The sequence below is a fragment of the Chrysochloris asiatica genome, unplaced genomic scaffold (genome assembly GCF_000296735.1).
Source record: "Chrysochloris asiatica unplaced genomic scaffold, ChrAsi1.0 scaffold00060, whole genome shotgun sequence".
In the NCBI taxonomy this organism is placed as follows: Eukaryota; Metazoa; Chordata; class Mammalia; order Afrosoricida; family Chrysochloridae; genus Chrysochloris; species Chrysochloris asiatica.
The window spans coordinates 15,854,009-15,877,263 of NW_006408578.1; the positions used below are offsets into that span (position 1 = coordinate 15,854,009).

Here is a 23,255-nt window from a genome sequence, read left to right on the forward strand (position 1 = left end):
TCTGAGGAGTAACTGGTGAGCTTGAACCGCCAAGGTTCAAACTGACTTTGCATTCCAGCACATTACCGCACAGTGCTACACCAGGTCTCCATATAGCATACAGAGGTGAATATTTCATTTAATAAATGACTGCTTTTTAATTCATTGTAACCCCTAGCTCTTTTATTGCCAAGTCATAAAAAAGTACACTCTGCACACACACACACACACACACACACATAATTTAGGGTGTTCCACTTGTATTTGTATTGTTGGAGTCCTTGTGTGGCACTGTGGGGTACTGCACTGGACTGTAAAGTTGAATTGGACCTCAAGGTTGGCAGTTAAGGCTTACCAGCTGCTCCTCAGAAACCCTATACAGGGTTACTATGGGTCAGAACTGACTCACCGGCACTTAACAATAACAACAGCAACAACTTATATGGTTACAAAGTATAATAGGACTGAAATTATAGGCTAGTTGTGTCAGGAAACATGGAAATACTCCAATAATAAAACAATAATAATAGCAACAGTAATAATGTTTACTAATCAGGAATTATACTAAACTTTCTATAGGTAATTTACTATTTAGTCCACAGTAACCATAACCGTAACCATCTATAACCGTAAGAAGGGAGTCCTGGTGTAGTGATGTGGACTAATGCATCAGACTGCAAAGTCGTTTCAACTGCAAGGTCAGTGGCTCAAGCTCACGAGCTGCTCCTTGGAAACCCTATATAGGGTTGCTATGGTTCAGAATCGACTCGATGGCACTTAACAACAACAATAACAACCATAAAGAGAGTAGATAATATTATAATCCCATTTTATAAATAAGAACACATAAAGTAAAAGAGGGTAAATGACTAATCTCAGATCATCCAATTTATAAGAGGTGCAAGCAGGATTTGTAGCTAGGTCTGTCTGTGCACTGTTACTTCAGATGAGTTCAGGTATGATTAGACATTCTTCTCAGGTGTCAGTGAAAATGCTCTATCTTAGGATCACTTCGCTAAGTCCTGTAGGACTAGCTGGCATGCTTGTTAAAATGCAGATTGCTGGGCAGTATTCCCAGAGATGCCATTTCAGTAGATCTGGAATGAGGCCCAGGAATCTATCCTGAAAATTCAGATGCACATTTTAGTTTGAGAATCCCTGCACTGTTCAATGAATAGAGCAGGGATTTCTTTTTAGTTCAACATACAGGTGGGAAAAGCCCCTCATGGATGGGCATGGGTGGACTTGACTTAGAAAAACTGAAGACTAGAAAGAACAATTTATGCCCCCATGATCAATCTCAGCTATGCAGCTGAGCAGCTCCACAGGAAGCTAGCTTAATTAAGCTGAATTCTTATGAGAAAAGCCAAGCAGTTATGGGGATATTATCATGATATCGTTTAAATACCTTGAGTTTACTATGAGGCACTAAAAGATATCTTGGTTTCCCCAACATCCTCAAAGCACAGGGTTGGGCTGGGCATAATGTCCAAATGGGCTTATCAGTTGATGTCAAGACAAGCACAACAATGATGTCAATTGGCATCAATTATTTAGATGAACTTCACCAACCACCCAGGATTTGGGGATCAAGAGCACAGACTGAATTTCAACTCTGACTTCATGACTTACTAGCTACACGATTAGTTGCCATCAACTCCAATTCATAGCAGCCCCTCCCCCACCTCACCCCCCCACACACATACCCAGTAACATAAATTTATTGATGGATAACTGACCAGCTGTTTATCTTTAGAAATCCTTTCCCCCCATTTTGTAGGATGAGGGTACTAATAAAACCTATTTCACTAGGTGGTTGTGATGATGAGATCTGATAATACCTCTGAAGCACTTGTTTCTGCAGGCAGGAAGCACTTGAAAAGGATGATGATGACCATCATCGATGTTATCCTCTTTCTTTTCCTTGTCTTAATCACAAGGTCGGCGGTTCAAACTCACACAGTTGCTATGAGTCAGAACCAACCCAACGGCACTTAACAACAATATAGAATGTAGTATATGCTCAAGGAAGCTTGTTGAAATAATTCATAGGTAAAAGCCTATATCTGAGGAATGACACATGCTATGAGTCAGCTGAGATTTCCACAAAGTCCCTGTGAGTCTCATACAGAAGCTACACAAACCAGTTGATTTCGTTGTGACTACATGGCCATCACTCTATAGATATGTTAGCAATATTAAGTACAAAATAAGTGTCCATTTTGTCAATGTAAAGTTAGAAGAAAATTAGGTCTTGGGTAAACTTTTTCAATAAATATTACTGACTTGTCCCTTAATCTTGTTGTTGTTGTTAAGTACCATGGAGTTGGTTCCAACTCATAGTGACCCTGCCCAGGGTTTCCAAGGCTGTAAATCTTTATGGGAGCAGAACGCCTCATCTTTCTCCCGCAGAACCACTGGTAGTTTTGAACTGCCGACCTTGAGGTTAGCAGCCCAATTCATAACCACTACGCTACCAGAGCTCCTTGTCCCTTAATCTTAAGATACTTATTTATGCATCTGTAGCGCATGATAGGACAAGCTAGAGAAGATAGCCTCATTGGCTTCTACTCATTCATCTTGGCTATTATTACCCTGATGTAATATTTTGCCCAGAGTTTGAGTTTTTTTAAAGTGTCTCATAAAAAATTTTAAATTATTATATTAAGTATAGTAATGAGACTGCCAGATGTCTCATAAACTTTTTTAAATTACTCTATGAGGAAACCCAAGATCTTTTGAGTCTTGTTGAACATGTACCTTTTGGTCACTGCCATCTGTATAAGAGAGGATTTAATAAGACAGTGGTTCCAATGCATTACAGTGATGAGTATGGGCTCTTATCTCACTGTGAGGGTGGAAATTTGACTTAATCTCTTGGCATCTCAGTTTCCTCACCTGTAAAATCTGTTAAGTAAGTGTAGCACACTTAGAATGGTATCACAATGATCATCCGCTCTTATTACTGGAAGGAGATACCTATTGGGTCAGTCATGATCCAATTTCAGGGCATAGATGTTACTCTATTTTTTTTTTTAAATTAATAAACTCTATTGATATGTTTATCATGCCAAAAAAAGTTGGGTTTTTTTGTTTTTTTGTTTTTTTTTTAACATTCAAACTCCATTTGAAAAGGAGGCAATGAATATTGGTTGGAGTTGCATCCTGCTCCTCCTGGAGGAGATCTATATTTAGGAGCACATATGAGGGGTTCTGTTCCCGTAAAGATTTACAGCCTTGGAAACCATATACAGGGTCGCTATGAGTTGGAATTGACTCCATGGCACATAACCAACCAACCACAAACATTCTATAGCTACGCAATTTGATCACTCAGAAATGCATTCTGGGAAGTGCCTCCTAGAGGTCCCTTGTGGGATGCTATTTTGTGCCTTTAGTTTGTTGTAGTTGGGAAACATCAATAATAGTAGCAAAAACAATTCCATCTGAATACTTGCTAGAATATTTTTGGTTTCAAAACTGGTGACCCTTAGGATTCATAACCGCTCAGCCTAAAACCACTGTTCATGTTGCTTTGGCTGTCACATCAGAACTCCAGATGACTTCGGCACACACTGGCTCGCCTTCTTGTGAGGTCCTGTGGATTCTGGCTGTGGGCTTCAGGAACATTTGGATTTGTTGCAAGTTGAGCAGAGGATCCGATCCTTGGTGATAATGTATCCCCTGCCATTTAGCTGCTGCTCATAGCTCTCGCAAACAAAGTGTTTTCAGTGGCAGGCCAGGACTTCCACATGCTGGTAGTCCTCTGAGAACATAATCTGAGAACATAATCTCTTCACAACCAGAGCACCGAGGCCATAGGCTCTTACAGTAATGGGGACCACATTATAGCCAGCCCTGTCTGAGTAAACCACAGGGCTGTCCACAGGGACTATCTCCTTACAGAGCCCACAGATGTAGTCTGTCTTTGGAGGGTCCTTGATGTGCTGTTGATGATTGGGGCAGTAGTCTCTGAACTCTCTGACTTAATCTGTTGCTTCCCTTCTTCCTTGGGCAAGCCAGCCTGGCCCTGGAGGGCTACCTTTCCCATCCCAAGTACTGACAAATCCCTCCATTCACTCTCAACTTGTTCCCCAAAAGTCTGCGGCAGCAGGATGGGTCCGGGTCATAGATGGACAGCTGATGCATGAGCTGGCGTTTTCAGTAACAGATAATCTCAGTGCCAGCCATGGGTTACTTCTCCTTCAGGATGAGCTTCATGTACTGGAGGTCTAGTTTCTTGGTGGCCCCTTGGGGAGCCCACTCATAGGTGATAGTGTCAAAGGTGGGCTCTCTCCCAGTGACAATAGGGTTGATCATGATCATTCAGTTCCTCTTGTAGATTTAGTTGCCATCTCCACCAGGCAGAGGCGTGAGGGCATGCAGCTGGAACTGTGGTGGCTGAGTGGCCAAGTTCAATGCAATACATTGAAAGAGTCAGAGGAATGACACTCAGCCGTGTCTCCAGAACACTGCAACTAGAACTACTGAGTTCAAGAACATAGTGTCTTAGCTAAGGTGCAAAGATCAGGAAGCAATTGCTGCCACACCTGAAAACTAGGGACCGGAGAGTATTCAGCTGAGTCACTACAGCCACCGGGATTTCTTTTTTTCAGGCAACATACATGAAGACAAGCTTGGACATTCTATGACCATTCCCCCCATTACCTCATTTGTCAGCAAAAGTTGCCATTTGGAGCAAGAAAGTGGTTCCCACCGCATTTCTGTCTTTCAATCCTCCTGGGCGTGTGTCTGTAGTAGGCAGCCTTCATGATAGCCCCCAACAATCCCACCTCCTGGTGTTTACACCTTTGGGTATTCTTCACCCACACTCTGCCAGTGTTGGTCTGTGTGGTTAATAGAATACAGCAGAAAAGAGAGTGTATTCGTTCTATGATTCTGTTCTAGAAGTCAGTGATTTCTATCTTGCTCACTGTCCCTGATTCACTTACTCTGAAGGAAAGCAGTTGCCTGGTCATGAAGATCTTTGGGCAGCCCTATGGAGATATTGATGTAGTGAGGAATTGAGGCCTTTAGTTCAACAGTCCAGGAGGACTATGTGAGTGAGCTTGCAAAGACTGGTGCCCCAATGATTTCCTGCCTGCAATTTCATGTTCAACCCTGAGTCAGAACTACCAACGAAGCCATTCCTGGAATTCTGACCCACAAGATAATGAATGTGTGATATCATGAATGTTTGTTTTGGTGCTAAGTTTTGGTGTCATTTGCTAAGTTGTTGTTGTTGTTAAGTGCCATTGAGTCAATTCTGACCCAAAGAGACCCTGTATAGGGTTTCCAAGGAGCAGCTGGTGAGCTTGAACCACCAACTTTGCAGTTCAAATGACTTTGCAGTCTGACACATTAGCCCACAGTGCCACACCAGGACTCCATTTGCTAAGTAGCAATTGAGAAATAATGCAGCATATATCTGGGAGGACTTACTTTCTCCTTCAAAGTCTTAGTGGTAAGAAATATGAAGCATAGATTTTAGCACTGTGGTACAGAGGAACTTACAAGGATGTTAGACTGGAAACTGAAGAGGCCATCCACAGAGTAAGCCACGATGTTTTATATGATGTTGTGGTTGTTGTTGTGTGCCATGGAGTCATTCCGAGTCATAGCAACCATATACAGGGTTTCCAAGGCTGTAAATCTTTATGGGAGCAGAAAGTCTCATCTTTCTCCTGCAGAACAGCTGGTAGTTTTGAACTGCTGACTGTGAGGTTAGCAGCCCAATTTGTAACCACTATGCTTAAGGACCAGTAGATCTGCTAAACAACATATTGTACAGGGAACTTCATCCTGCCAGAACCTTGTCCATCCTTAGTCACCATTTACAACCCAAATCTTTCTTTACTTTTCTCATTGTCTTCCATCTCCTCTCCTTCCCATTATTACACAAAGAGAACAAGGTTTTTCTATACCACAGTTTTTACTAAAAGTGTCCCATGATTCCCCCATTAGGGAGATCCTAACTATCTGTTGTTGTTGTGTTATCAAGTCAGTTCCAACATATAGCGACCCTGTATAGGGTTTTCAAGGAGTGGCTGATGAGTGTAAACCCACTGACCTTGTGGTTCAAACCGACCTCGTGGTCCAGCGCATCATCCTGCAGTGCCAGCCCTGATCTAGAGGCTTACAATAAAGCGTAAATCCTGCTACACTGTGAGCTGTGCAAGGTAACAGGTTACGGTGTGAAGTCCTGTTAAGATAAGGAGGAACAGGTGTTCTAGGTATAGCTACTTTAGCTATTGCTGAGTAGCTAATGCGTACATAGAATTCTCTTCTGTGGCCAATCTCCTCATTGGAGAGATCCATAACACCACATTTTAGGTATGATTTGTCTCATGTGGTTTTCAAAATCTCTGAATGAAAAAGGGCAATAATTTAAGACAGCTAGCCACATCAGGAAGCAACAATTATGGTTATTTCTAAAGAAGTTATTTGTGACAGTAGGTACATTTGTGTCTTTGTTTTTAAGCAGATAACTGGAACAGTAGGTCCCAGACATCTGCTTTAGAGGCCAAGGATTGTCACTAAATACAGAAAGTAAGGCAAGTAATTCTCACAGTGTAAGAGAAAAGTCTGGAGATAATTAATGTTTTTGCTTTGAGAAATACAAAGAAAAGCCTTAAATAGGAAGGGAAACTGACTCTGAAAACACCACAGAGTAACAGTAATGTGATAGCGCTATGCATCTGTTGTTGTTCCATCAATTCCAACTCATAGTGACCCTGTATAAGGTTTCTGAGACTGTGTATCTTTGCGGGAGCAGAAAGCCTCATCTTTCTTCTGCAGAGCAGCAGGTGAGTTGGAACCACCAACCTTCTGGTTCGCAGTCTAGTGCTTATCCTATGGAGCCTCTGCACTCCCTAATACATCTATTGTTGTGTTTTTGTTAGGTGCCTTTGAGTCAGTTCCAACTCATAGCTACCCAGTGCACAACAGAACAAAACACTGCCTGGTCCTCTGCCATCCTCACAGTTGTTACAGTTGAGCCCATAATACATATACCACTGTGACAATCCAGCTGACTGGAGGTCTTACTCTTTTTCACTGACCCTTGCTTTATCAAGCTTAATAGCCTTCTCCAGAGATGACGTCTCAGCATCCTGGCTTCTAAGAGACATTCTGGCTGTATTTCCTCCCACACAGATTTGTTAGTTCTTCTGGCAGCCCATGATACTTTTAATATTCGTCAACACCATAGCTCAAATGCATCAATTCTGCTACAGTCTTCCTTTTTTATTGTCCAACTCTCCCATGCATATGAGGTGATCGAAAATATAATGGCTTTAGTCAGGCACATCTTATTCCTCAAAATGACATCTTAGCTCTTAAACACTTTAAAGAGGTCTTTTGCCGCAGATTTGCTTAATGCACAATTGTTTGATTTCTTGACTGCTACTTTCAGAAGTGTTGATTGTGGATCCAAGTAAAATTAAGTCTTTGACAATTTCAGTCTTTCCTCTGTTTATCATGATGTTATGTATTGGTCCAGTTGTGAGGATTTTTGTTTTCTTTACATTGAGGTGCAATCCCTACTGAAGGCTGTATAGTCTTTGATTATCATCAATAAGTATTTTAAGTCCTCTTTGCTTTCAGCAAGCAAGGTTGTATCATCTGTATATTACAGGTTGTTAATGAGTCTTCTTCCAATCCTGATGCCACATTCTTCTTCATATAATCCAGTTTATCAGATTATTGATCAGCATACACATAGAACACATATGGTGAAAGAATATAGACCTGACACATACCTTTCTAGATTTTAAACCATTTGGTATCTCTTTGTTCTGTTTAAATGACTGCCTCTATGTGCAGCTTCTACATGAACACAATGGAGTGTTCTGGAATGCCCATTCTTCCCAATGTTATCCACAGCGTGCCATGATCCACACAGTTTGAAAACCTTTGCTTAGTCAATAAAGCACAGGTAAACATCTTTCTGCTATTCTCTGCTTTCAGCAAAGATCCATCTAATGTCAGCAATGTATCCCTTGTTCCAAGTCCTCATTTGAATCCAGCTTGAGTTTCTAGAAGTTTCCTGTTGTGCTATTGCAGAGGTTTTGGAAATCTCTTCAGAAAAATTTTACTTGCATATGATATTAATGATATTGTTAAATAATTTCTGCATTCCATTGGGCCACCTCTCTTTGGAATGGGCACAAATATGGATCTCTCCCAATCAGGTGTCCTGGTAACTGTCTTCCAAACTCCTTGGCATTGATTAGTGAGTTCCTCCAGCACTGCATCAGTTTGTTGGAAGATTTAAATTTGTATTCTGTCAAATCCTGGAGCTCTGTTTTTACCAATACCTCCTCCAATGCAGCTTGAACTTCTTCCTTCATGAAGTACCACTGGCTCTTGAACATCGACGAATTCCTTTTTGGTACAGATTCTGTATACTTTTCATATTCTTTTGATGCTTTTGAAATCATTTGGTATTTTACCCATGGGATCCTTCACTATTGTAAGTCAAGGAATGAATTTTTCTTCAGTTCTTTCAGTTTCATAAATACCGAGCATGTTCTTCCCTTTTGGTTTCTAACTCCAGGTCTTTGGATGTTTCACTATACTTGACTTTGTTTTCGCAAACTGTCCATTGAAATTTTTTGTTCAGCTTTTTTACTTCCTCATTTCTTCCATTTGCTTTAGCATCTTTATGCTGGAGAGCAAGTTTCAGAGTCTCTTCTGACATCATTTTGGTCTTTATTTTCTCTCCTGTCTGTATGATATTCTTGATGTCATCCCACAACTTTTCTGGTCTTTGGTCATTAGTGTCTAATGCATCAAATCTGTTCTTGAGATGGTTTCTGAATTCAGGCACAATGTGCTAAAAATCATATTTTGGCATTTGTGGATTTATTTTAATTTTCTTCAGCATCAGTCTGAACTTACATGTGAGCAATTGATGTTCTGTTCCACAGTCAGTCGGTCCCTGACCATTTTTTGACTGATGATATTGAACTTCTCCAATGTCTCTTCCCACAGATGTACTCAATTTTATTCCTGTGTATTCCATCTGGTGATATCCATGTATATAGTAACCTTTTATGTTGTTTTAAAAAAGTGTTTGCAACGAATAAATCATTGGTACTGCAAAATTCTCTAATGCGATCTCCGGCATCATTTCTATCACCAAGGCCATATTTCTCACCTACTGATTTTTGTTCCCAACCTTCACATTCCAATCACCAGGAATTATCAATGCACCTTGATTATATGCTTGATCAATTTCAGACTGAAGAAGTTGATAGAATTCTTCAGTTTCATCATCCCTGGCCTTATTGGTTGATGTATACATTTGAATAATAGTGGTATTAACTGGCCTTCCTTGTAGGCGTATGGATAATATCCTATCATAGACAGTGTCATACTTCAAGATAGATCTTGAAATGTTCTTTTTGATGATGAATGCTATGCTATTTCTCTTGAATTTGCTGTTTCTAACACAGTAAACCATGTGATTGTCAGATTCAAAATAGCAATACCAGTCCATTTCAGCTCCCTATTACCTAGGATATCTACGTATTCCATTTCATTTTTAACAACTTCAGTTTTCCTAGACTCATGCTTCATATGTTAAAGGTTGTGATTATTAATGGATGTTTGCTGCTGTTTCTCCTTGTTTTGAGTTGTGCCCCTTCAGCAAATGAAGGTCCCCAAAGTTTTACTCCATTTACGTCATCCAAGGCAACTCTATTTTGAGGCGGCAGCTCTTCCTCAATCATATTTTGAGTGCCTTCCAACTTGAGGGGCTCATCTTCCAGGACTATATTGGACAGTATTCTTGTGGAATTCATAATGTTTTCCTCTTCCAGCACATTATCTGGTTTTAGTGGCAAAACATTCAGAACTCTGCTTCTTCTTCTTCCTAGTCTTTCTTAGTCAGGAAGTTCTGCTGATACCTGCCCACCATGGGTGACCCTGCTGGTATTTAAAACACTGGTGACAAAGCATGCAGCATCACAACCACAGGCAAGCAACCACAATCTGACAGACATGTGGTGGATGTTGTTGTTGTTATAATGTGCAGTGAAGTCGGTTCCAACTCATAGCTACTCTGTATAGGTTTTCTGAGGAGTAACTGGTGACCTTGAACTGCCAACCTTGTGGTTCAAACTGACTTTGCAGTCCAGAGCATTAACCCACAGCATAATCCAAAACAAAACACCAAATGCTGGCAAGGATGTGGAGTAACAGGAACTCTCATTTATTGCAGATGAAAATGCAAAATGGTGCAGCCATTTTTTTTCCCTCTTGTATGTTGTTTCATTGCCATGGTTACAATCCCCTACATGCATCATCAACCAACCAAAGCGTATACACTACAAGCCTGTCCCCCAGTCGTCAGCACACAGTCGCTCTCCCTTTCTGTGTCTGAAGTCCCCAGCTGCTCCATCTCTCCATGTCATCGTCTCTGCCTCCATCTCTGGCATCACTGCTTCTCTGGGTAGGGTCCCACTCTCCACTCTTCTCCCTTGATGGTCCCAGGGATCTCCACTCCTAGACTGAAAAGTTAATCACTCCCCTTCTTGCTACAAAATGGTGCAGCCAGTTTTTACAAAGCTAAACATAGGCTTACCAGACCATACCATACCCAGAGACAAGTGCACTATTAGGTATTTACCTGAATGAATTGAAACCTTATGTCCACACAAAAACTTGCACAGAAATATTAAAAATTGGAAACAATCAAAATGTCCCTCATTAGGTGAATGGAAAAAGAAACTGTGATACAGTCATACAGTAGATTATTATTCGGCAATAAAAATAATAATAATAAAAGGAAGGGAGCTTTTCCCCTGGCTGGCAGCACAATGCCTGGAGTTTCTGTAAAAGATGTCGAAGCAGCAGACATTCTCAGAACTCTAGCAGCCTTCCGCAAAAAGTCTGAGAAGCTAAAAGTCCCTGAATGGGTAGACACTGTCAAGCTGGCCAAGCACAAAGAGCTTGCTCCCTGTGATGAGAACTGATTCTACACATGAGCTGCTTCTGACCCATAGCGACCCTGTTTAGGCTTTCTGAGGAGTAGCTGGTGACTCTGAACCGCCAACCCTGTGGTCAAGCACATTATCCCTCAGTACCACACCAGGACTCAAGGGGGGTTCAAAATGGTGGAGAAGGACCAAGATGATGACCACAAACTGCTACCTCAGGGACAGAGAGATCTGGACATAATTACTTGAAAGATGGCAGGTGCCAACCAGAATATATTAGCACTAATGATGCTAGGTTCATAAAGTGCCTCGTTCATTAAAAAAAAAAAAAAAAAAAATGAAATGAGGTAGGAGATGATGGAGGCCATGCGAGCGACCCTGAATATGAAGGACCCTAAAAAAAAAGAATGAAATGAGCTACTAAGCCACAAAAATACATGTTTTTAGTTAATTACCACCGACTTGCTGCCAACTTGTGGCAATACTATGTGCTTAGAGCAGACTGCTTTTAAGGTTTTCAAGTCTGTGATTTTGGGGATGCAAGTTACCAGGCCAATCTTTTAAGTTACCTCTGTGTGGGTTTGAACCAGCAACTTTTCAGCTAGTTGGCAGTACTAACTGTGCCACTCAAGGAAGAACCTTTAGAAGACATGGAGGAAACTTAAATGCATATTACTAAGAGAAAGAAGCTCTGGTAGCACAGTGGTTACAAACCGGGCTGCTAACCTCAAAGTTGGAAGTTCGAAACTACCAGCTGTTCCACGGGAGAAAGATGAGGATTTCTGCTCCCGTAAAGATTTACAGCCTCGGAAAACCTGTACAGGGTCACTATGAGTCGGAACTGTCTCCGCGGTACTTAACAGCAACAAGAAGAGAAAGAAAGAAGTGTTGGTGTGGAGCTGTATGATAAGCACTAGACTGCTAACCACAAAGTCAGCAGTTTAAACCCACCAGCCACTCCTTGGAAACCCTATAAAACGTCACTATGAGCCAGAACTGACTTGATGGCAATTAACAATAACAACAAGAGAAACAAGCCCGTCTGAAATGACTACATGCTGTGTGATTCCAGAATTTGACTCTGGAAAGCATAAAATTATGGAAACAAGGAAGGGATCCATAGTTGTAAGGGGCACCGGGAGGGATGAATAGGTGAAATACAGAAGGTTTTTAGGACAGTGAAACAATTCTGCATGACATTCATTTGTCAAGACTCATAAGACTAGAGCACAAGGAGTGAACCCTGATGCAAATGATGAACTTTGGTGGTAAATATATCAGTGCTTGCTCACCAGATGTAACAAATGTATCGCACAAATGCAAGATATTAATACTAAAGGTAACTGTGGACAAAACTATATACTGCAAACATTTTCTGTAAACTTTAAAATGTTCTTTAAAAATTGGGTGTATTGTTTTAAGTCTACAAGTAGACACTGTTCATCAGTGAGAGATATGAATGAAAAGTGATTAAGTGAAATTAATAAGAATTAAGTGGAATGACAGAAACATTTCATTTGTATTTCAAACATGTATTTCTTTTATTTTTTGAACCTTTGTAATGTGATTTGGGTAAAAGTTTACAGAGCAAATCAGTTTTCCAGTCAACAATTCATGGACATTTTGTTTCACCTCACTGATTGCAACCCTACAAAGTAACAGCACTCACCCCACCCCCTCCCTGCCTTTCATGTTTCCCTTTGTTCATTCCTATCCCTTCCTGCCTTATGAATTTAGTCTTTGGACAAATGTTCTCTTGATTTCAAACGGCTGATCTAAGGAATGCATACTTCTCTGTTGTTACTGTTCACCTTATGTTGTTGTGAAGTGCCGTCGAGTTGATTCTGACCCATAGCGACCCGCATAGGATTTCCGAGGAGCAGTTGGTGAGCTTGAACCATCAACCTTGCAGTTCAAACGGCTTTGCAGTCTGGCGCATTAACCCACAGCGCCACACCAGGACTCAGTTCACCTTATAGAGCCATCTAGTACTTGGCTGACAGTGGAATCACAGGGATGAGTTCAGTTCCAGGTTTAGGGGGCGACTGATGCCCATAGTTTCAGGGGTTTTATCAGTTTCTATCTGACCAGTTGAACCTTGTCTTTTTTATGATTTCGAGTTTTGTTCCACATTTTTCTCCTGTTCTATTCAGGACCTTCCAGTGTGATCCCTTTCAGACAGTTGTCAGTGGTAGACAGACTAGTCCTTGTCTCAGGACCATAGAGACTGGGATTTGCTGGCTCATTAGGTCTTCAGACTAATTGTTTCTGTGCATCTTTAATTTTCTTCACTCTTCTTTGCTCTAGTCAGTGAGAGACTAATAGTTGCACCATAGATGGCCACTCACACGCTTTTAAGATCCCAGTCCCTACTACCAGAGTAGGATGTAGAACATTGTATTTGTGGACTGTTATGCCAATTGATCTTGGTGTCCCCTGAGACTATGGTCCTGAGTTCCTAAGTACAACAATTCATTCCCTCAAGATGTTAAGTTATGACTAAGAAGTTTTTATAACTTGTCCCCCTGTACACGCTCTATATTCATGGATAGTGTTGTTTTCAAATGCTGTAGAGTTGGTTTACACTTATAGCGACCCTGTATAGGGTTTCCAAGAAGCAACTGGTGGGTTTGAATCACCAAACTAGCAGTTCAAACTGACCTTATGGTCCAGTGCTTAACCTAGAACACCACACCAGGACTCCTTATTCCTGGATATGTATAAGTAAATTTATATGTAGAAATACCCTCTGCTGAACATATATACGTTCATGGATGTTATATCATTCACCTCTGCACACCTATCCAGCTTGCTTGTCTATTTATGCATCCACCCATAGATTGTTGTTGTTACTGTTATTGCAGAATTGTGGATGGAGTAGTATTTACCTCTGTTGCCTTTAACTCTTGTGCTCCCTCCAGTGTCTTCCTTTGTCTTGATTATTTTGTGCTGCTCACCTCTCTCTTACTTTTTGCCTTCCCTTTCACCCAAGTTAATATATGGCTACTGCCCTTTAGTTGGGAATGTGGTGGACTGCCAACCACAAGGTCAGTGGTTCAAGCCCACCAGCCATTCTATGGGAAAAAGATGAGACTTTCTGCTCTTGCGAAGATTTAAAGCCTTGGAAACCCTATAGAGGGTCTCCATGAGTCAGAACTGGCTTGATAGCACTTACCACCACCACCAACCCTCACTGATCCATGTTGTGGCACTGTAGGGTAAGCACTGGACTGCTAACCAAAAGGTCAGCAGTTCAAACCCACCAGATGCTCTTATAAACCCTATGCTATGTGATCTCAATTATGAGTTTGACACAACAACTCTGTAGTAAGTGATTCATCTTCTCTTCCCCTCCCACTCCTGGTATCCATCAAAGAATGTTTCTTTTCTGTGTGAAAACCTTTTACTGACTTTTTAAGAATAGTGATCTCATATAATAGTTATCCTTTTGTGACTGACTAATTTCACTGTAGGATAAACACGGGACCATAGACCAGTTTGAATCTCAAGGTTGGCAGTTCAAACTTAATAGTCATTTGTAGAAAACCCTATACAGGGTCGCTATGAGCTGGAACCTACTCAATGGCACTCATCAACAATAACAATTTCACTCAGGTTTATCCATGTTTGGAGATGTTTTGCAAATTCCTGATTATTCTTTAATGTTGCATGGTATTCCATTGTGTTTATGTACCACAGTTTGTTTATCCATTCATCTGTTAGGTTGTAACCATCATTTGACTATTGTTAATAGTGCTTCTACAAACATGAGTGTGCTTGTATTATTCATGCCAGGGCTCTTATTTCTATAGGATATATTACTAGCAGTGGGATTGCTGGATCATATGAAGTAATAGTTAAGTTTCTGTGTCACCTTTACTGGGCCAGGATTTCCAATGGTTTGTCAGTTGAGTGTGGTTATCCCCATGGTGAAAACGAATACAGGCATAGTTAAGTCTATAATAATTGGCTGTGAGCAGCCAATCAACTGAAAGGCTGTTTCCTTGGAGAAACATGTTCCCAATAAAATGGACATTCAGGAAAAGCTTGCTCTTTTTTTTCACTGAGGACTTGAGACTCTACAATTGTAAGCTATCTCCATGATATAAAGTTCAAGTTTCACTGATTTTCTTCTCTAGACAAGCCAGCCTAGGATATGTGGTACCAAGAGTGGGGATTCTAGAGAAACAAAATTACAATGAGATGTTTTGAAATTATATTCCTAATTTGCTTAATACTTTCCATCAAGTATGGGTGTTGGATTTTGTGAAATGTCTTGTGTATCAATTGATATGATCATGTTCTTTTCCTTTGTCTTATTTATGTAGTGGATTACATTGATAGCTTTTCTAATGATGAAATATCTTTGCATATCTAGAATAAATCTCATTTGGTCATGATGTATTTTATTTTTTGATGTGTTTCTGCATTCTTCTGTGTGTGTGAGAGAGGATTTTTGCCTCAATGTTTATGTGGCATATTGATAGATAATTTTCTTTTTAAGTGGTATCTTTGCCTGGTTTTGGTATCAGGGTTGTTTACTTCATAGACTGAATTCAGCAGTATTCTTTTCTTTTCCATATTCTGGACTAGTTTGAGTAGAATTAGTGTCAGTTTTTCTTTGAATGATTGGTAGATTTCAATAGTGAAACTTTCTGGGCCAGAAATTTTTGCTGTTGTTGCAAGTTTGTTTTTTTGGTTTTTAATGACCTGTTCAATTTCTTCTTTTGTTATGGGGTCTGTTCAAACTTTCTGCCTCTGGCTGTGTTAGTTTGGGAACATAGTATGTGTCTAGAAATCTGTCCATTTCTTCTGGATTTTCAAATTTGTTGGAGTACAGTTCTTCAAAGTATTCTCTTATTATCCTTCTTATTTCAGTCAGTCCTGTTGTGACATTACCAACTTTATTTTTAATTTGTTTTATCTGCATCTTCTTCTTTATTTTGTTAAAATGTGCCAGTAATTTGTTAGTTTTATTATCCTTTTCAAAGAACCAATATCAAGTCTTGTTAATTCTTTCTTTCTTTTTTGTTTTTGTTTTTTTGTTTGTTTGTTTGTTTTCTGTTTCATTTATTTCAGGATAAGCACTGGACCATAATCTTAACCTTTATTATGGTGACTGTTGGCTTTTTTTCTGTTCTTTTTCTAATTGTTAAAGATGTTGGGTTAAAGTATTGATTTTGGTCTTTCTTCTTTTTTGATGTATATGTTTGTTGCTATAAATTGCCCTTTCTTCTGTGTTCCAAAGATTGTTGTTTGTTATATTTTCATTCACATTTGATTAAAAGAACTTTTTATTTCTTGTATTGACTTGTCGTTTTTAAGCTGGGTGTTATTCAGTTGCCATGTATTTGATGGAATTTCTTCCTCTTACTGTTGATTTCTAATTTTATAATAGGTCATCCCAGAAAATGCTTTTACATTTATCAAGTCTTCCTTTGTGGCCTCAATATATTGAATAATGTTCTATGTGCATTGAGAAGGAATGTGTGTTGTGCTGTTGTTGGATAGAGTGTTCTGTATATGCCTATGGGGTCAAGTCGGTTGATTGTATTATTTAGGTCTTCTGTGTTTTTGCTGAATTTCTTTCTAATTGTTGTGTCCTTCATTGAAACTAGCATATTGACTCTCCTGCTAGTATTGTGGAGTTGTTTCTCTTTTCAGTTCTGTTAAAGTTTGATTTTAAAATTTTGGGGTTCATTCACTAGATGTGTAGGTGAGTCAGGCTGCCAACCTCAAGGTCAGAAGTTCGAAACTACCAGTGGTTCCGCAGGAAAAAGACAAGGCTTTCTGCTCCCGTAAAGATTTACAGCCTCAGAAACCCTGTGCAAGGTCACTATGAGTCGGAATCGACTCCATGGTACTTAACAACAACAACATTGTTAAGTTGACCCTGTAATCATTATATAACATCCTTCCTATCTTTTATGTTGTCTTTTGCCTTAAAGTCTATTTTATCAGAAATAATATTGCCACACTTGCTCTCTTTTGATTGCTATTTGATTGATATATATTTCCCACTCTTTGGTTTTTGGTTCATTTGTGTGTCCTTGTAGATAGCATATTGATGGGTCATGTTTTCATATCCATTCTGCTACTCTCTATCTCTTGACTGGTGCATTTAATCCATTTACATTTAGTGTAATTATTAAGTGTGAATTTATTTCTGCCATTTTACTGTGCTTTGTGTGTCTGTGGTGATGATTTCTTTGTTCTGTGCTGAGTTAATTTTGTTCATTTTCTTATCATTTCCTTAGTTGCTGTTGCTTTAGTGTTTACTAAATCTTTATGACTTTGTTCTTTTTTATTTTGATAAATAGGCTTATTAATTTTTTGAGGTTACCATCTAATTTATTATTTTCTTCCCATGCTTAAAACAGTTTGTTCTATCTTGAGATCATTTTAATTTCCTTGTCATTGGAAGTTCTGTAATTATATCATTTATTCCCTCTTTTTGCTTTATTGTTGCTGATTTTAGATTGGCACCTTTGTTTCTCTGTTTTCAGTCTTTTAAGACTACTTTCTTTTTTTTTAGAATTCATTTCCTGGGTTTGTTTCTGGGTGATATTATCATGTGTCTTAATCTAAGGTTGCTGTCTGATGTTGGTTCTCTGTCCAAAGAACTTCTTTTATACTTCCTGTAAGATTGTGTCTAGTTTTTTACAAATTACTTTACTTTCTGTTTATCTAGAAATACCCTAATTTCACCATAGCATTCAAGGGATAAGTTGCCTGTATATATAATTCCTAGTTGGCTTCCCACCCCCCGCCCCCTTTCAAGGCCTTATATATGTCATTCCATTGCCTTTGTTCCTGCATGGTTTCTATCAAGAAATTACAGTTTATTCTTATTGATTCTCCCATAGATGAATTTTCATTTTTCCTAAGCTGCTTTCAGAACACTTTCTTGGTCTTTGATTTTGGGAAAGTTGATTTTTATATTGTTTTCCTGAAATTGTCAAGAGTTTTGTCTATATTTTCCTTGACTTTTGCCTCTGCTTTCCTTGATTTCCCTCTTGATCCATTCAAGGGACTTTTGAATTCCTTATTGGGTTATTTCAATATCACTTCTTCCACAAAAAGTTTTCTGGCTCTTATTTTGTTTGACTTTTTTGAACCACTTTGTGTGAACTGAGATTGTTTCTTTGTGTGAACTGAGATTGTCTGATGTGTTCAGGACATTGTGGTGTTGTTGCATTTGTATTTAATTGATAATTGTGTGTTGGTGTGTTTTTCCCTAAGGCGTCCTGGTGGCACTGTAGTATATATAGGCACTGGACTGCTAGCCACAAAGTTGACAGTTCAAACCCACCAGCTGCTTTGTTGGAAAAATAGGAGACTTTCTGCTCCCATAAAGATTTATAATCTCTAAAGGCCTATGCAGGATTATATGAGTTAAAATGGACTCAATAGCAGTGAAGTTCATTTTTTTTTATTTGGGCATTTCACCCTGTTTGTTTTGCATTCATTTGTTTTATTGTATCTGGGTGAGTTGGGCAGGGGTGTTACTCTGCCATTTACTTTGACAGCACATAAGCACTCACCACTTGCCTCATGGTGATGTGATAGAGGAGAAGAGGACATGTACCATTCTCTATTCACTGTCGGTGTAGAACTTGTGTTGGACAGGAGCTGTCATTGCTCAAATGGTACAGAAGCTGTCGTTGTTCAAATGGTACAGGTAGAGGGTTGGGTGGCAGGAGGTGACTGGGTAGTATAGATACAGTTGCTATCTCCTGTCTTGCTGGGTGGCACAAAATACAAAAACAGAACAACAAAAAAGCAAAATAAGAATAAAAATAAATAAACCAAGTGAAAGCAAACAGTTTAAAAAAGAGATCGAGAGAAATAGAAAGCAAAAATAAGAAAGGAGTAAAAAAGAGAAAAGGAAAAATTAAAGAAAAAACAAAATCAGGGGAAAGAAAGGAGAAAGCTGGGTGGCAGGTGTGCCTGGCACTGGGTCTGATTGGGAGAAGGGGCTACAAAGGACTGTCTATTACAATCTGAACAACTCAAAAGGGCCAGCCCTGCTCTGTTGTTGCTATTAAGTGGCGTCAAGTTGGTTCCAACTCATAGCAACCCTGTATAGGATTTCCAAGAAGGAACTAGTGGGTTTGAACCACTGACCTTGTGGTTGACCGTCCAATGTTTATCCTACAGCTCTGTAAGGAGTTTTATATTTTTAAATTTTAATATTTGATAAAAGCATACAGATCAAAACGTACTCCCATTTATAATTCATTTATTGTTCTGTAACATTGGCTATATTTTCATGATTTTTGCTTGAGGTGAAGCACATCATTAATTTAGACTCACTGGTCACTAAAATCTTCATCAAAATGTTGTCACTTTAGTCTCATATACAAGGATGAGTAAAAAATTATCCACACTCTAGCTGTAGAATTTATTTTAATCAACTTTTAGAAAAGACAAATGTATCTTTTTTTTTTTTTACACAATCCCCTTGCTTTTCAATACACTTTGTCCATCTGTCAATAAGTTTTAATATTCTTTTATTAAAAAATGTTTTAGGCTGAGCTGTTAGCCATGAATGTAATGCTGTCTTCACTTCTTCATCAGAGGAACTGTTTTCAGGGAACCAAACAGGTGAAAATCTGATGCAGTAAGATCAGGACTTAGAAAGGATACTTTAACACCTCAAAAAGAAATGTTTGCAGAGTGTAAACAGTGTAGGCAGAGGTATGTGGATGTAAATTATCATGCAAGATCACAACGCCCTTGCATAGCAATCCTCTGTGTTCTATCTCAAGTTTAGACTTCAGCTCTTCAGTGAGCATCTCACTGTAACAAGCACTGTTGATCATTGAAATTTTCCTGATAGTGTTCCAATACTGGCCCTTGATAATCCCAGAAAACTATCAGCATCAATATTCCAACTGATGGTTTACTTTTGAACTTTTTCTTGGTCATCAATTGAAGATGTTTCCATTGACTCACTCACATATATATGTATTTAAGTGCAATATTTAAGGATTGTCAAATTCAAACGGCCAATACCAGAGCATTTCAGCTCATTAATACCTAGGATATCAATCTTTATGCATTCCATTAATTTTTTTCCTAGTTTCATACTTCATACATTCCAGGTTGTGATTATTAATGGCTGGTTGCAGCTGTTTCTTCTCATTTTGAGTTGTGCCTCATCAGTAAATGAAGGTTCTGAAAGCTTTACTCCACTCAGGTCTTCAATGTCAATTCAACTTTGAGAAGGAAACACTTCCCCAGTCGTATTTTGAGTGTCTTCAAACCTGAGGGGCTTATCTTTTGGTACTTCATCTGACAGTAAGATACACTGTATAAGACTGGAAAACCTACCAAAGGAGCATTTTCTAGAGGAGGTTCAGAGAATACACATTCCCCAAAGTCCCAAGGAATGAGCTGGTGAGAAGGGCTTCTGCTTCATAAAGATGTTCACCTTGGTGGCCCTCTGTGAAGGCCAGTCTAATGGCTTACTAAAAGCAAAGGGGATGAGAAAGCAATAGACACCAAGGGGCGGCACTGTTGCCATCAAATCCAGGAGCATGGCCCACAGAGAGTTAGGAAAATTGTTACTAGACACAGTGCCCCTGGGAGAAAATTGACAAGAAACCAATAAGAATCCAATACAATCTATATAACCAAAGAAAATGAAGGATGGATGATGGTGAGTCTAGGCAGCACCCCAGTGGACAGTCCCTTGCTTAGTTTCCAGACCTGATCTAGACTTTGGACTCATATTGTACTGACTGAAGAGAGACCATATCTCCAGGAACAGAGGGAGGGTGAGAGCGAGAGGAAGGCCCAACAACACCATGACAAGTATAACTAAAAATACCTCACTGCCAGTGAATTGATTACAACTCATAGCAACACTATATGACAAAGTAAAACTATTCCATGGGGCTTCCAAGGCTGTAAATGCTTACAGAAGGTGACTGCCATATCTCTCCCCCATGGAGCAGGTGATGGGTTCAAATCACCAACCTTCTGGTTAGTAATCCAATGCTTAACCCACTGTGCCACCAGGGTTTCTAAACATGGGGTAACAATTCTCCAAATCTGCCCCAAAGGGAAAGGTAAGTACTATTAGATACAGCGTCCAGTTGGCATGGTAGAGACACAAAGCAATGTCATACATCCCTGTTAGAGTAGGAACCTATAGGAGTCTTGGACCAGAACTTCTTGGTGGTCATTTCCTCAGTCTCATTGAGGTAGGCATAGATATCTAGAAGTTGGCATGACTTCACATTGGTTCTTGGTCTGTGGGGTAAGAATGATCCAGGGGGGTTCTCTGAAGCTGTCTCCCTCTACTCTTCAGGCCAAGTCAGTGAATACACTTCCTACAAGTTAACTATGTTAGATATTTGGACCAAGAAGCAATGTACTTATTCTTAAAAGCAACTGTTATCCCTAAAACGCTTTTTCACATTTTACACTTAACAATGCAAAAACTATTCTGAGTCCACAGGCCATATAAAAGTGGGCATCAGGCTAGAGACACCATGGACTAGTCTCCTCCAAGTTCACCATTCAGAATAGGCCCTGAAGCCCAAGTGGGAATCTTCCCTGGATCACTTCTGTGACAGTGAATTCGAAGTTCATTTACTTTTCTTGAAAATCAAACATATTAGTTCCAAGCAGAGTAAACTTATATAAAAGCTATCTAACCTGAGAGTGTGGCTGATCTATTATAAGTCACATGCACGTGCACTTCCCAGTGAGAGGGTCCATGCATCACCTTCCTCAGATATTCAGACTCCAGCTAAACAACACTGGTGCTGTGGTGCCCGACCGCCTCACATCCCGGACTGAAGCCGAGTCACTGCAGGATAAAGGACTCCTGCTGCCTGACTTCCCTGGTGAGGCTTCATCATCAGCAAAAGGCATCTGGCCAGCCACCAGCTCTGGAGGGCTTCAGGTGTCAGGGGGATGCAGTGGGAAAAGCTGTCCCGATCGATACACTGAGAGGTTCAATAACTCATTTTGCTGCTGAGGCAGTAAAATAAATAAATAAGAACGTGGCTGGAAGTTGAACCCATCCGCATCCAGTGATTCTCAAGGCCGAGTTGATGGGCTTTAATGGCTTCAGCTGGCACAGAACGCAGGCAGACTGTCCCAGCAGTATGCCCTCAGTTTCCTAGGCAACTAGACTCGGAATGAGGTGGATGGCAGGGACAGGGTACGAAATCAATTTGTTGGAGGTACAGAAGAGAAGCTTCACTTAAAACTACAAACTGCAAAGTCCACATTTGCTGTCATTTCTTCCTATTTGTTTCTACAGCTCATTTCCTTCCCTTCCTCATTCACCAGGCCCTTCCTCCCCAAATAACCACAAGTTCTGGTTATGCTGGAGTCATCAATAGGACGTTTCCTTCCCAGCTGTCTGTTAGGGGAGGTTCAGGGTCAGAACCAAAGGAAGGCCTGTATTATAAAACGCTTTGTGTTTAAGCTTTAGCTATGGGGCACTGTCTAGACTAAGAGTCCGGGAAACTGGTGTGTGACTCTGTATGAAGAGACTATTCCAAGGCTTTCTCCTCTGAGAAGAAAATTCCCAAGGATTCCAGTGGGTGAATCTTTGATTTATCTAGCCTCCACTTGGCTCAGTTCTGGGAAATGGCACCAGCTACCACTGTGGCTAAATCAAGGTCAATATAGGGTAGCTATAAGGAAGGACCTTATATTTCTTCTTGCAACATCTTGCACCACCCCCATCATAACACCAACCACACTGTACTATAACTGCTTGGTATCTTATCCATGCCAAATGTTAATACAAGTCAATGGTATTAACCATGTGTTTGTTGTGTGCATTACTGAATGAATTCTAATGGAGACATTGGTGAGAGTCTTTGGTATTTGTTGGTTTTTTTTGTTTTGTTTTGTTTTCACTCTATTGTCACAGCTTCTTTGCCATCCTAAGTCAATATGTCCTAAATATATAAAGGAGGGAAGAGGCTCCTCCAGCCTCTGAACCCAGAAGCACCCCCACAAAAAAGCATTCGCCCCCATCTAACACGTAACTTGCACTCAATAAATGCTTGCAAATTAAGCACATTGATTATCATGCAAAATAATCTGATATTATTTTACAATCAGCTTTGGACTAAACACTTTTTATACGATTAATTTTATAATTCAAGGTAGGAGCTCTGGTGGTGTTGTGGAATAAGCACTGGGCTACTAACTACAAGGTCAGCAGTTCAAACCCCCACCACTCGCTTTGAGGGAGAAAGATGAGGCTTTCTGCTCCCATAGAGATTTACAGTCTTGGAAAAACTATTGCTATGAGGTGGAACCAATTCAACCTAACAACCACCACCACAATAATAATTC

The 23,255-nt window shown here is 39.9% G+C and overlaps 1 pseudogene; it reads right to left on the reverse strand.

Moving 5' to 3' along the window:
• Positions 1 to 3,707: 3,707 nt before the first annotated feature.
• The window catches only part of LOC102836076, a 53,044-nt pseudogene continuing 33,496 nt past the window's right edge, over positions 3,708 to 23,255 (reverse strand).